This window comes from Theropithecus gelada, chromosome 1 (genome assembly GCF_003255815.1).
Source record: "Theropithecus gelada isolate Dixy chromosome 1, Tgel_1.0, whole genome shotgun sequence".
NCBI classification, from domain to species: domain Eukaryota; kingdom Metazoa; phylum Chordata; class Mammalia; order Primates; family Cercopithecidae; genus Theropithecus; species Theropithecus gelada.
The window spans coordinates 215,370,900-215,383,802 of record NC_037668.1 but is presented as its reverse complement, the minus strand read 5'-3'; the positions used below and the strand labels follow the sequence as shown (position 1 = coordinate 215,383,802).

Sequence of the window (12,903 nt, the reverse complement as noted above, 5' to 3'; positions counted from 1 at the left end):
AGGAGAGACCCCCTCCAAAAAAAAAAAAAAAAAAAAAAAAAAAAATAGCTGGGTGTGGTGGTGTGTGGCTGTGGTCCCAGCTACTCGGGAGGCTAAGGTGAGAGGATCACTTGAACCTGGGAGATGGAGGTTGCAGTGAGCTGAGATCGCTCCACTGCACTCCAGCCTGGGTGACAGAGCGAGACCCTGTCTAAAAAAAAAAAAAAGAAAAAAGAAAAAGGAAAAAAAATAGACTTCATGCTTGACTGTGTTATCTTTGTCCAATTTACATATATATGATATAGCAATTTGAAATTCGACCAAGATTTTACATTACTGTTTTAATTTTGATAGATTCCATTACTTCTTTGAGAAGAAGAAATCATTATATTGCTCTACCATAAGTTTTACAATTAAACTATTCAAGTCTTTAAGATTCACATTTAGAGCAATTTAATGATAGGATAAAACTGCTTACATACTAATTTAGTTCCTATAACTCAAGATTAAAGCAATATTAAGAAGTCCACAAAATTAGTAATGTACTATGCTAAATACAGAGAGGATAGAGAATTGAAAACAATGTTTCCTGCTTCCTAGGAATTCAAGCTACAGCTTTAAAGGTAGTATAAAGATTTTTTTTTTCTTTTTGTTCTTTTTCTGTTCTTTTTTATTATTATTTTAGATGGAGTCTCGCTCTGTTGTTGAGGCCGAAGTGCAGTGGCGCAATCTCGGCTCACTTCAATCTCCACCTGTTAGGTTCAAATGATTCTCCTTCCTCAGCCTCCCAAGTAGCCAGGATTACAGGCATGCGCCACCATGTCCAGCTAATTTTTGTATTTTTATAGAGATGGCGTTTCACCACATTGGCCAGACTGGTCTCGAACTCTTGACCTCAAGTGATCTGCCCATCTTGGCTTCCCAAAGTGCTGGGATTACAGGCATAAGCCATTGTGCCTGGCCTAAAGATATTTTTTAAATAAAATATTTTTCACATCAATTATAAAGATTACATCTGAAACAAGCAGATTTATTTGTCAAATCAATTATATAGTCTCAATACTATAGAAGTGAGAGATACCATATAGGGCTGAGATAACAGTTTTATATTCTTTTGTTTAAGTTAATTCATTTACTCTTCACAACTCTCTGAGGTAGACACTATTAAAATTCCAATTTAATTAAATTTAATTAGTGATTTTTTAAAATTTATTTTGAAATGCAGTCTTGATCTGTCGCCCAGGCAAGAGTGCAGTAGCACGATCTCGGCTCACTGCAACCTCCACCTGCCAAGTTCAAGCGATTCTCCTGCCTCAGCCTCCCAAGTAGTTGGGACTACAGGCACCTGCCACCACACCTGGCTAATTTTTTTGTATTTTTAATAGAGACGGGATTTTGCCATGTTGACCAGGCTGGTCTCAACCTTCTGACCTCAAGTGATCCACCTGCCTCAGTCTCCCAAAGTGCTGGGATTACAGGCATGAGCCACCGCGCCCAGCCTAAAATTTCAATTTTATAGATAAGGAAGTAAAGATAAGGTAAGTAAATTGCGCAAGAATATATTTGCAGTAAATTCTGGGGCCAAGATTTAAAACCAAGTGTTCTAATGCCTCCGAGGCACTTATCCACTGTGCTACAATTAATGTCTTCTTATGTTTTTATAAAACAAAATGTTTACCGCTGCTTTGTGGAAAATATAATTGATTAGATTCACAAGCTATTTTTACTTGGAATATATGCCAATAACCAAAATAATATAAGATTAATGATTATGAAGCTATTAGCACATACACACACACATATACACACACACACACACACACAAATTAGTTTAGGATTCCTTGAAATGAATGTTCAACTTTTAAACACTATTTCTTTTCTGAATTCTTTTTCTAGCCAAAATAGTAAAATTTCCATGAAGGCAGTAGTGTTCAACATCTAATCAGCTCATAGTTTTACTTAACCTTGTCACTCAGGTTTCCCTTTCCTTTGGAAAGAAAAGGTAGAAAAGAAAGAGATCCTTGAGGAATCGCCACACTGTCTTCCACAATGGTTGAACTAGTTTACAGTCCCACCAACAGTGTAAAAGTGTTCCTATTTCTCCACATTCTTTCCAGCACCTGTTGTTTTTTTAATGATCGCGTTTCTTTTTTTTTAGGGTTTTTTTTTATTATTATACTTTAAGTTCTAGGGTACATGTGCACAATGTGCAGGTTTGTTACATATGTATACATTTGCCATGTTGGTGTGCTGCACCCATTAACTCGTCATTTATGTTAGGTATATCTCCTAATGCTATCCCTCCCCCTTCCCCCAACGATCGCTTTTCTAACTGGTGTGAGATGGTATCTCACTGTGGTTTTGATGTGCATTTCTCTGATGGCCAGTGATGATGAGTTGCAAGGTCAGAAAATCAAACACCGCATGTTCTCACTCATAGGTGGGAACTGAACAATGAGAACACTTGGACACAGGGTGGGGAACATAACACACCAGGGCCTGTCAGGGTGTGGGGGGCTGGGGGAGGGATAGTATTAGGAGAAATATCTAATGTAAATGATGAGTTATGGGTGCAGTGAACCAACACGGCACATGTATACACATGTAACAAACCTGCACGTTGTGCACATGTACCCTCGAACTTAAAGTATAATTAAAAAAAGAAAAAATAAGTAAATAAATAAAAGAAAGATAATTTTGGATTATTTTCTTTCTTTGAGGCTAATGTTACATATTTATACACAGTACCTAGAAAAAAAAATTTTTTACATTAAGTCTTGAATTGCTGATAGCCAAGTTTCCAAATTTTGAGCTACTGGTACATTTTTTCTCTAACTGAACAGAATACTATATGGTCAGCCGCATATACCCAAGTTCTGGATATATGGATTTTATCAAGTCTGGATTGGAAATATTCAAAAAATAAAAATAAAAATAATGTAACAATAAAAAGAATACAAATAAAAATACAGTATAATGTTATATACATGGCATTTGGTTATATACATGGCATTTCTATTGTATTAGGTATTGAATACAGTATAACGGTTATACACACGGCATTTCTATTGTATTAGGTGTTGGTATTATGAGTAATCTAGAGATGATTTAAAGAACATGGGACCCCTTTCTTCAACTCCAGGCAGTGCAGCTTGGGGAAAAACTCCCTTCACTTGGGGAAAGGAGAAGAAAAATATAGAGGTCTTTGTCTTACTGCTTAGGTACCATCTAAGCCACAATAAAATAAAGCACCAACTAGATTCCTGAAGTCCCTGATTCCAGGCCTTAGCTCCTGGATGGCATTTCTAGTCCCACCCTGGGCCAGAAGGGAATTTTCTTCCTTGAAGGCAATGACTGAGTCCTGGCAGGGTTCGCCACCCGCTAACTAACGAGCCCTTGGGCCTTGAATAACCATCAGTGGTAGCCAGGCAGTAGTCACCGTGAGCATTAGGCAAGACACAGTACTGTGCTAGCTTCAGGTATGACCCAGCACAGTGCCAGCTGTGGTGGCCACAGGAGTGCTTGTGTCACTCCTCCCCCAACTCCAGGCAGCCCAGCATGGGGAGAAAAACTTCTTGTGGTTCAAGGAACAAAAGAGAAGAGACTGAGATACTTTGCCTAGTAACCCAAGGAATTCTCCCTTTAGGGCAATGTTTCATCTAGAAGCATCATTGTGCCTCTATGACTTGGCAAGAGTTGTAACATTCCTGGGCTTAGGGCACCTCCTAGTACTGATACAGCTGCAGTGACCACAAGCTTAGATCACAACGCTCATTCCCCTTGGAATACCTGGAAAGCTATCTCAGGAAGGACAGGCACAAACAAGCCCAGACTGTGAAGACAAAATAGACAAAATAGACACCTAACTCTTCAAGGCCCAGACATCAACAAACATCCACAAGCATCAAGAACATCTAAGGAACATGGCCTTACCAAACGAACTAAATAAGGCGCCAGTGACCAGTCCTGGAGTGACAAAGATATATGACCTTTCAAATAGAGAATTCAAAATACTTGTCTTGCAGAAGTTCAACAAACGTCAAGATAATACAGAGAAGGAATTCAGAATTGTATCAGATAAATTTAACAAAGAGATTGAAATAATTTTTAAAAATCAAGTAGACATTTTGGAGCTGAAAAATTCAATTGAAAAATGCATCAGAGTCTCTCAATAGCAGAATTGACCAAACAGAAGAAAAAATTAGTGAGCTGGAAGACAGTCCGTATAAAAATACAGTCAGAGGGAAACAATAAGAATAAAAAAAATTAAGCATACATGTAAGATCCAGGAAATAGACTGACAAGGGCAAATGTAATATTGTTGGCCTTAAAGAGAACATGTATAGAGAGAGACATCATGGTAGAAAGTTTATTCGAAGAAATAATAATGAAAACTTCCCAAACCTAGAGAAAGATATGAATATCCAGGTACAAGAAGATCATAGAACACTAAACAGATTCAAGCCAAATAAGGCTACATCAAGGCACATATTAATGAAACTCTCAAAGGTCGAGGATGAAGAAAGGATCCTGAAAGCAACTAGTGAATATAAGCAAATAACCAAAAGGAGCTCCAATATGTCTGGCAGCAGACTTTGCAGCAGAAACCTTATAGGACAAAAGAGAACGGATTGGCACATTCAAATTGCTAAAGGAATAAAGGCTTCCAATTTAGAATATTGTATGCAGCAAAATTATTCTACAGACATGAAGGAGAAATACTTTCACAGACAAACAAAAGCTGAGAGATTTCATCAACACCAGATCCGTCTTACAAAAAATACGCAAGGGAGATCTTCAATATGAAAGAAAAGGATGTTAACAAATGAGAAAAAAAAATCACCTGAAGGTATCTAATTCACTGGTAATAGTAAGTATACAGACAAATACAATATAGTCTTAACACTGTAACGGCAGTATGTATGTATCTTTAGTAGAAAGACCAAAAGACACATGTATCAAAAATAATAATTACAAGAACTTTTTAGAGGTAGTATAAAAAGATAAATATAGAGACAACAAAACCTCAAAATGCCAAGGGGATGAAGTTAAAGTGTAGAGTTGTTTAGTTTTCTCTTTGTCTTTTCTTTTCTTTTCTCTTTTTTCTTTTTTTTTTTTCTTCTTTTCTAATCAGGGTTAAGTTGTCATCAGTTTAAAATACTTGGTTGTAAGATGTTATTTGCAAGCCTCATGGTAACCACAAAACAAAAACCTATGGTAAATGCACAAAAAATAATAAGCAAAAACTTAAAACATACTACCAGAGAATATCACTTTTACACAAAGAAAAACAAGAAGGAAGGAAGGAAGAAGAGGACCAACAAAACAAGCAGAAAAGAAATAACAGCAGGGCAGTAGTCAGTCCATACCTATCATTAATAATTCTGAAACTAAATGGAAGAAATTCCCTAATCAAAATACATACAGCAGTTGAATGTGCAAAGAGATAAGACTCAACTATATTCTGCCTACAAGAAATACACATCACCTATAAAGACACACATCAACTGAAAATAAAGGGATGGAAAAAGATATTCCAAGAAAATGGAAATCATAAAAGAGCAGGAGTTGCTATACTTATATGAGATAAAATGGATTTCAAGACAAAAACTCTAAAAACAAACAAACGAGGTCATTATATAATGACAAAAAGTTCAATTCAGTAAGAGAATATAATTGTAAATATCTATGCATCCAACATAGGAGCACCCAGATATAGAAAGCAAATATTATTAGAACTAAAGAGAGTGATAGACCCCAATACAATAATAGCTGGGTACCTCAACACCCCAGTTTCACCTTTGGACAGATCATCAAGACATAAAATAAAGAAACAGTCTATAAGAAATGGACCTAATACATATTTACAGAACATATTATCCAAAAAAGGCAGAATACAGTTTCTTTTCCTTAGCACATGAAACATTCTCAAAGATAGATTATATATTAGGTCACAAAAAAAATCTCAAAAAAAATTTTTAAAACTGAAATCACATCCAGTATCTTTTCTGACCACAATGAGATGAAACTATAAATAAATAACAAGAGAAACTTTGTAAATTATACAAACACATGGAAATTAAACAATATGCTCCTGAATGACCACTGGGTCAATGAAGAAATTGACCAATGAGGGAATGTAAAGATTTCTTGAAACAAATGAAAATGGAAACAGAACATACCAAAACCTATGGGATACAGCCAAAGCAGTACTAAAGTTAAAGTGCATAGCAATAAATACCTACATCAAAAAAGAAAACCTTCAAATAAACAACCTAACAATTGTGCCCTAAAGAGCTAGAAAAGCAAGAGCAAACTGAATCCAAAATTAGTTGCAGGAAAAAAAAAAAAAGTTTTCCCCCTAAGACAGTGAATTGGAGGCAGCGTTAGCATGCCTCTCCCACTTGGAAAGATAAGATGTGGTGTAGAGATATGCAGAGATATATGTAGAGAATATGTAGAGATACACACTATGAACTTTTTTCCAGGAGGCAACACAGGAACTTAACAGGAAAATGGAAGGAAACCATAAGACCCTTTAAAAGAAGAGGTAGGCTGCAATCTATACTATAAACCAGGTGAAAAATTGTAAGTCCTCAAAGTGTGAGAGGGTGAGAGCCTGCCTCCAGGACATAAATCCCCACTGGGGAACCTGGCAATCCAGCCCATGGGGGAAGGCGTTAACCCTACCAAGCACTGGAACTGATTTAGTGAGCAGTGGGGAATATAAAAACAGGAGCACCAGCTGGAAGAGACTTGTGGACATTCCCGGTCTCCAGTACAGACCAAGGGAGGTTATTGCTGATTCTACATCACTGGGAACCTCACGGAAGTCTGCAAGCTAACTCAGGCAGCCGTCACAGGTTGAGAGAAGTTCCCAACTAAAATCCGTGATATAATCTCAAGTGGGGATGAACTCCCTTGGCCGGAACTAGGGGGTGAATGGGAAGTGTACCACAGCCACGAGTGCAGAAGCTGGGTGCCCTGGATTTGTGGGTGGACTGGGAGGGGAGTGGCCTGAAAGTCACAGTTGCTGTCTCTGAGGGGAAGGCTTATGGCCTAGGACAGTTTTGAGCTCTGAGCACAGACTTCCTGGAACTTAGCTAGCTGTTGCTAGCAGAACACTGTGGAAGTAAGGCCTGCCTTGCCAAGTGCATGGAAGCTGGGTGGAGCTTACTGCTGCCTGCTACTCCCTAAATGCTGGGCAAACTCTTCAGTGAAGCAGAGGCAGTTGTCCTCGTCCCTGAATCATTACCCTAGTGGCCAGAGAACTGTCCCCTGGCCCCTACAGGGAATGCTGCTTGTGTTGCTTGTATGGACCTGCCCAACACAACCCTGACCAGGCTTCGCCCCTCCACCTACCCTGGTAGCTTAACACAAAGTACAGACACTTTTGGGAGCTTTATTACGTGATGGGCACATCACATAAGAAACCAGAGTACCTCCCCCAGGTAACAAAAAGCAAGCAGAAATCGCACTGCTACCACCACAGCTGGTGCTCTTTTGCAAGTACCACCACCTGACTGGAAGCCAACTGACACAGTCCATTACAGCATCTGCAGGTAGAATAACCTGCACCCAGGAAGGAGAAAATTTGTGTGTGACCTCAGCTATCACCGTGATATGGTTTGGCTGTGTCCCCACCCAAATCTCATCTTGAATTGTATCTCCTGTAATTCCCACACGTTGTGGGAGGGACCTGGTGGGAGATAATGGAATCATGGGGGCAGTTTCCCTCAGACAGTTCTTGTGGTAGTAAGTCTCATGAGAGCTGATGGTTTTATAAGGGGAAACCCCTTCCACTTGGCTCTCACTCTTCTCTTGTCTGCTACCATGTGAGAAGTACCTTTTACCCTCCACCATAATTGTGAGGCCTCCCCAGCCACATGAAACTGTGCATCCATCAAACCTCTATTTCTTTATAAATTACCCAATCTTGGGTATATCTTTATCAGCAGCATGAAAACGGATTAATACACACCATCATCTGCACCACCCTGGCTAACCAGGAAGTCCTAAGTCTGTCTACATGATCAGTTAATTACTCCTACAACCTGCATTTGAAATAGCCAACACACTAAGCCTATTTATAGCCAAGAAATCACAGAGTCTGTGTCACTCCCCTGCCACCTCCATCAGAGCTGGTACTGGTACCCACTGCTGGAAGACAGGTCACATTACTGGATCCCTTGCAGACATTCCCCATGGTGGCCTCAAGTGTGGCAGCCCCACTGTGTGGGTGGACCTAGAGGAGCAACAGTACTCACAGTAGTCTACCTCTCAGGGACTCCTAGTCCCAGGGGAAAGAGGAGTGTACCACATCAACGAAACACGCCATGGGACGAAAGAATCTGGAGAGCAGGCCTGGAGTCCCAGATCTTTCTGCTGGTGGGAAGTTTATTTCATCAGAGTCATGTTTGCAGTGCTGGGCTCAGCAAGAAAAGTCTGCAGTTCTAACCCAATAGTCAAGCAGCCCTGGTGCTCATGAAGAGTCTTGGAAAAGAGAACTTCTTTTCCTCCTCATCCACCACTGCAAACACAGTGGGGATGGGCTTCTCCCATGGAAGTTTGGTAAGGGTGTCCTACAGACAGCCATTCTGGAACACTTCAGGGTGACTGCAGCCCCACATGATGGAGCACCCTTCAGGCTCAGGCTTGCACAAGAGGTAGAGTCACAACTCTTCTCTACGTGGAATATCAACATTTCTGCAGTGAAAAAAGGTGCCTGTCTGATCTGAATAGCCAGAACACTGGGTCAGGGATGTATCTGGGAGGTGGATCACTTTCCAGCTGGCCTGGCAGGGGAGGCCAGAAGGAAAAAGGGAGGAGAGGTGGCTCTCACCCTTTCCCCTGAAAAGACTTCAGTGTGTTTCACTGAGAGCTCCCCCAACCACCTATGTCAAGGCTGGGACCTCTGCCCACCATTTCATATTGCATTTATCCACCTGCTTTAGCCATAAATAGTTTCTGCCCAGGACACCTTCTCTACTGGCCTGAAACCTGAACTATTCAACCCAGTAAATAAAATATTGGGGAAAAAATAAATAAATAAAAAAGTGCACATCATGGAAAATGAGATGAGCTTCAAAATATCTCTACCATTCCAACCCCATAGGAGAAAGTGAACTTGTATGCACACCAAGGACATTGCTACTACAACCAGCATCTGAGAAAGCCAGTCATCAAACAAAGACTCTCCATAACCAAGGAACTCACACAGACTCTTCAACCCTGAAAGCAGCAAGAGCTGAATTAGGCTACAATAAACTATAACCATTAAAATCACATCCTTAAAGGGTAAAAAGGAAATTAAAGAAAAACACAGTTGAATCAAAAATAAATTTAAAAATAATTAGAAGAAATAGTCTACCCAAATTAGATGGAACCAGAAAAACAATTCCAGTAATATGACAAAACAGGGTTCTATAACAACCCCAGAAGATCACACTGGCTGTCCAGCAATAGATCCACACCAAGATGAAATCTTTGAAATACCAGATAAAGATGTCAAAACATTATTAAGTTACTCAAGAAGATGCCAGAGAAAGGTCAAACACAACATGAAGAAATTTAAAACATTCAAAATATGAATGAAAAATTTTCTAAAGAGATAGATATTTTACAGAAAAACCAATCAGAACTTCTAGAAATGGAAGACACACAAAGAATTACAAAAGGCAGTGGAGCATTTTAACAATAGACTAGACAAAGTAGAAGAAAGAATTTCAGAGCCCAAAGACAAGGCTTTTGGATTAACCCAATCAAACAAAAATAAAGAAAATATAATCAAAAGAAATGAACAAAGCCTCAAAGAAATATGGGATTATGTAAAATGGCCAAATCTGAGAATAATTGATATTCTTGAGGGAGAAGAGAAAGTAAAAAGTTTGGAAACTAATTTGAGGAAATACTTTTCTGACCCTGCTACAGATTGAGATATGCAAATACAAGAAGCTCAAAGAAGTCCTCGGAGACTCATTACAAAAAGAACATTCCCAAGGCGTATAGTTATCAAGTTACCTAAAGTCAACATGAAGGAAATAATTCTAAGAGCAGTGAGGCAAAAGCAACAGGTAACTTTTAAAGGAAAACTAACAGCAGACTTCTCAGCAGAAATCTTACGAGTCAGCAAGGATTGGGGTCCTGCCTTCAGCCTCCTTAAACAGAATAACTGTCACCCAAGAATTTTATATCCAGCAAAACTTAGTTTCATAAACAAAGGAGAGATAAAGTCATTTTCGGACAAATGCTGAAGGAGTCTTTTACTACCTAATGAGCCATATAAGAAATGCTAAAACGAGCTCTAAATCTGGAAACAAAAGGTTGATATGCACCAGTATAGAAACTCTTGAAAGTATAAAACTCACAGAGCCTATAAAACATAACACAATGAAGAAAACAAAGTATCTAGGTAACAATTAACATGATGACTGAAACAGCACCTCACATCTCAATACTAATGCTGAACATAAATGCTCTAAATGCTCCTCTTAAAAAATACAGATTGTAAGAATGGATAAAAACATAAGAAACCAAGTGTCTGCTGTCTTCAAGAGACTCACCTAACACATAAGGATTCATACAAACTCAAGGTAGAGGGGTGTAAAAAGATATTCCATGCAAATAGAAACTGAAAGCAAGGAGGAGTAGCTATTATATCAGATAAAACAGACTTTAAAACAACAGTTAAAAAAAAAAGACAAAGAAGGCCATTACATAATGATAAAAGGATTGATCCCACAAGTAGATATTACAATCCTGAATTTATATACACCTAACGCTGGAGCTCCTAAATTTATAAAACAATTATCACCCAATCTAAGAAATTAGATAGAAATTAATACAGTAATAGTGGGGACTTTAAAACTACATTGAGACAGAAGTCTCAATGATCTGTCTAGTGCTGTCAATGGATTAAACCACACTCTAGAAAATATAGATCTAACAAATATTTACAGAACATTCTATCCAAGAACTGCAGAATGTACATTCTTCTCATCAGCACATGGAACATTCTTCAAGATAAACCATATGATAGGTCATTAAACAAGTATCAGTACATTTTTAAAAATCAAAATCATATCCAGTTATCTTCTCAGCCCACAGTGGAAAATTAAACTCAAGATTAATTCCAAAAGGAAATCTCTAAACTATACAAATACATGAAAATTAAACAATCTTCTCCTGAATGATTTTGAGGTTAACAATGAAATCAAGATGGAAATTTAAAAATCCTTCGAAATGAATGATAATAGTGACACAACATACCAAAACCTCTGGGTTACAGCAAAAACAATGCTAAGAGGAAAGTTTATAGCATTAAATGCCTACATAAAAACGTTCAAAAAATCACAAATTGACATCATTATGTCACACCTCAAGGAACTAGAAAAACAAGAACAAACTAAACCCAAAGTCAGCAGAAGAAAAGAAATCACAAAGATCAGAAGAGAACCAAATGAATTTGAAACAAAAAAATACAAAAGATCAACAAGACAAAAAGTTGATTATTTGAAAAAAGACTCAAAATCAATAGAACATTAGCTAGTTTAACCAAGAAGGTATAAGAGAAGATTCAAACAAGCTCAATTAGAAATGAAACTGGAGACGTTACAACGGACACCACAAAAATACAAAAGATCTTTTGAGACTACTAGGAACACCTTTTTGCACACATACTAGAAAACCTAGAGAAAAAGGCTAAATTTCTGGACATGTACAAAACTTCTAGATTAAATAAGGAAGAAATAGAAACCCTGAAAGGACCAATAACTAGCAGTGAGATTGAATCAGTAATCAAAACAATTGTCAACAAAAAATAAAAGCCCAGAAGGACTCCCAGTTGCATTTTACCAGATATTCAAAGAATTGGCACCAATCCTACTGAAACTATTCCAAAAGATTGAGACAGAGGGAATTCTCCCTAACTCATTCTATGAAGTCAGTATCACCCCGATACCAAAACCTGGAAAGGACATAACAAAGAAAGAAAACTACCAACCAACATGTCTGAAGAACATCAGTGCAAAATCAAAACAGTGCAAAAGACAAAAACCATATGATCATTTCAATTGATGCTGAAAATGCATTCTGTAGAATTCAACATCCCTTCAGGATAAAAATTCTCAAAAAACTGGGTATAGAAGGAATATATCTCAACATGATAAAAGCTGTATATGACAACCCCACAGCTAGTATCATACGAAATGAGGAAAAACAGAAAATCTTTCCTTTCCTCTAAAATATGGAACAAGACAAGGATGACCATTTTCACCATTTTTATGCAATGTAGTACTGAAAGTCCTAGCCAGAGCATTTAGACAAGAGAAAGAAATAAGGAACATCCAAATTGGAAAAGAAGAAGTCAAATTATCCTAGTTTGCAGAAAATATGACCTTATGTTTACAAAAACCTAAAGACTCCACCAAAAACACTATTAGAACTGATAAACAAATTTAGTAAAGTTACAGGATACAAAATCAACATACAAAAATAAATAGCAATTCTATATGCCAAGAGCAAACAATCTGAAAAAGAAACCAACAAGGTAATCCCATTTACAATAGTTACAAATAAAATAAGATACCCAGGAATTATCCAGGGAAGTGAAAGATCTCTACAATGAAAACTATAAAACATTGATGAAAGAAATTGAAGAGGACACAAAAAAATGGAAAGATATTCCATGCTCATGGATTGGAAGGATCAATATTGTTAAAATGTCCATATTGGCCGGGCGCGGTGGCTCAAGCCTGTAATCCCAGCACTTTGGGAGGCCGAGGCGGGTGGATCACGAGGTCAGGAGATCCAGACCATCCTGGCTAACATGGTGAAACCCCGTCTCTACTAAAAATACAAAAAACTAGCCGGGCGTGGTGGCGGGCGCCTGTAGTCCCAGCTACTCGGAGGCTGAGGCAGGAGAAT

At 38.2% G+C, this 12,903-nt stretch overlaps 1 protein-coding gene across 1 annotated transcript in view; it reads right to left on the bottom strand.

Annotated features, from left to right (window-relative positions):
* KMO (kynurenine 3-monooxygenase) overlaps positions 1 to 12,903 on the bottom strand; it is a 59,790-nt gene that overhangs the window by 7,035 nt on the left and 39,852 nt on the right. The window lies entirely within an intron of this gene.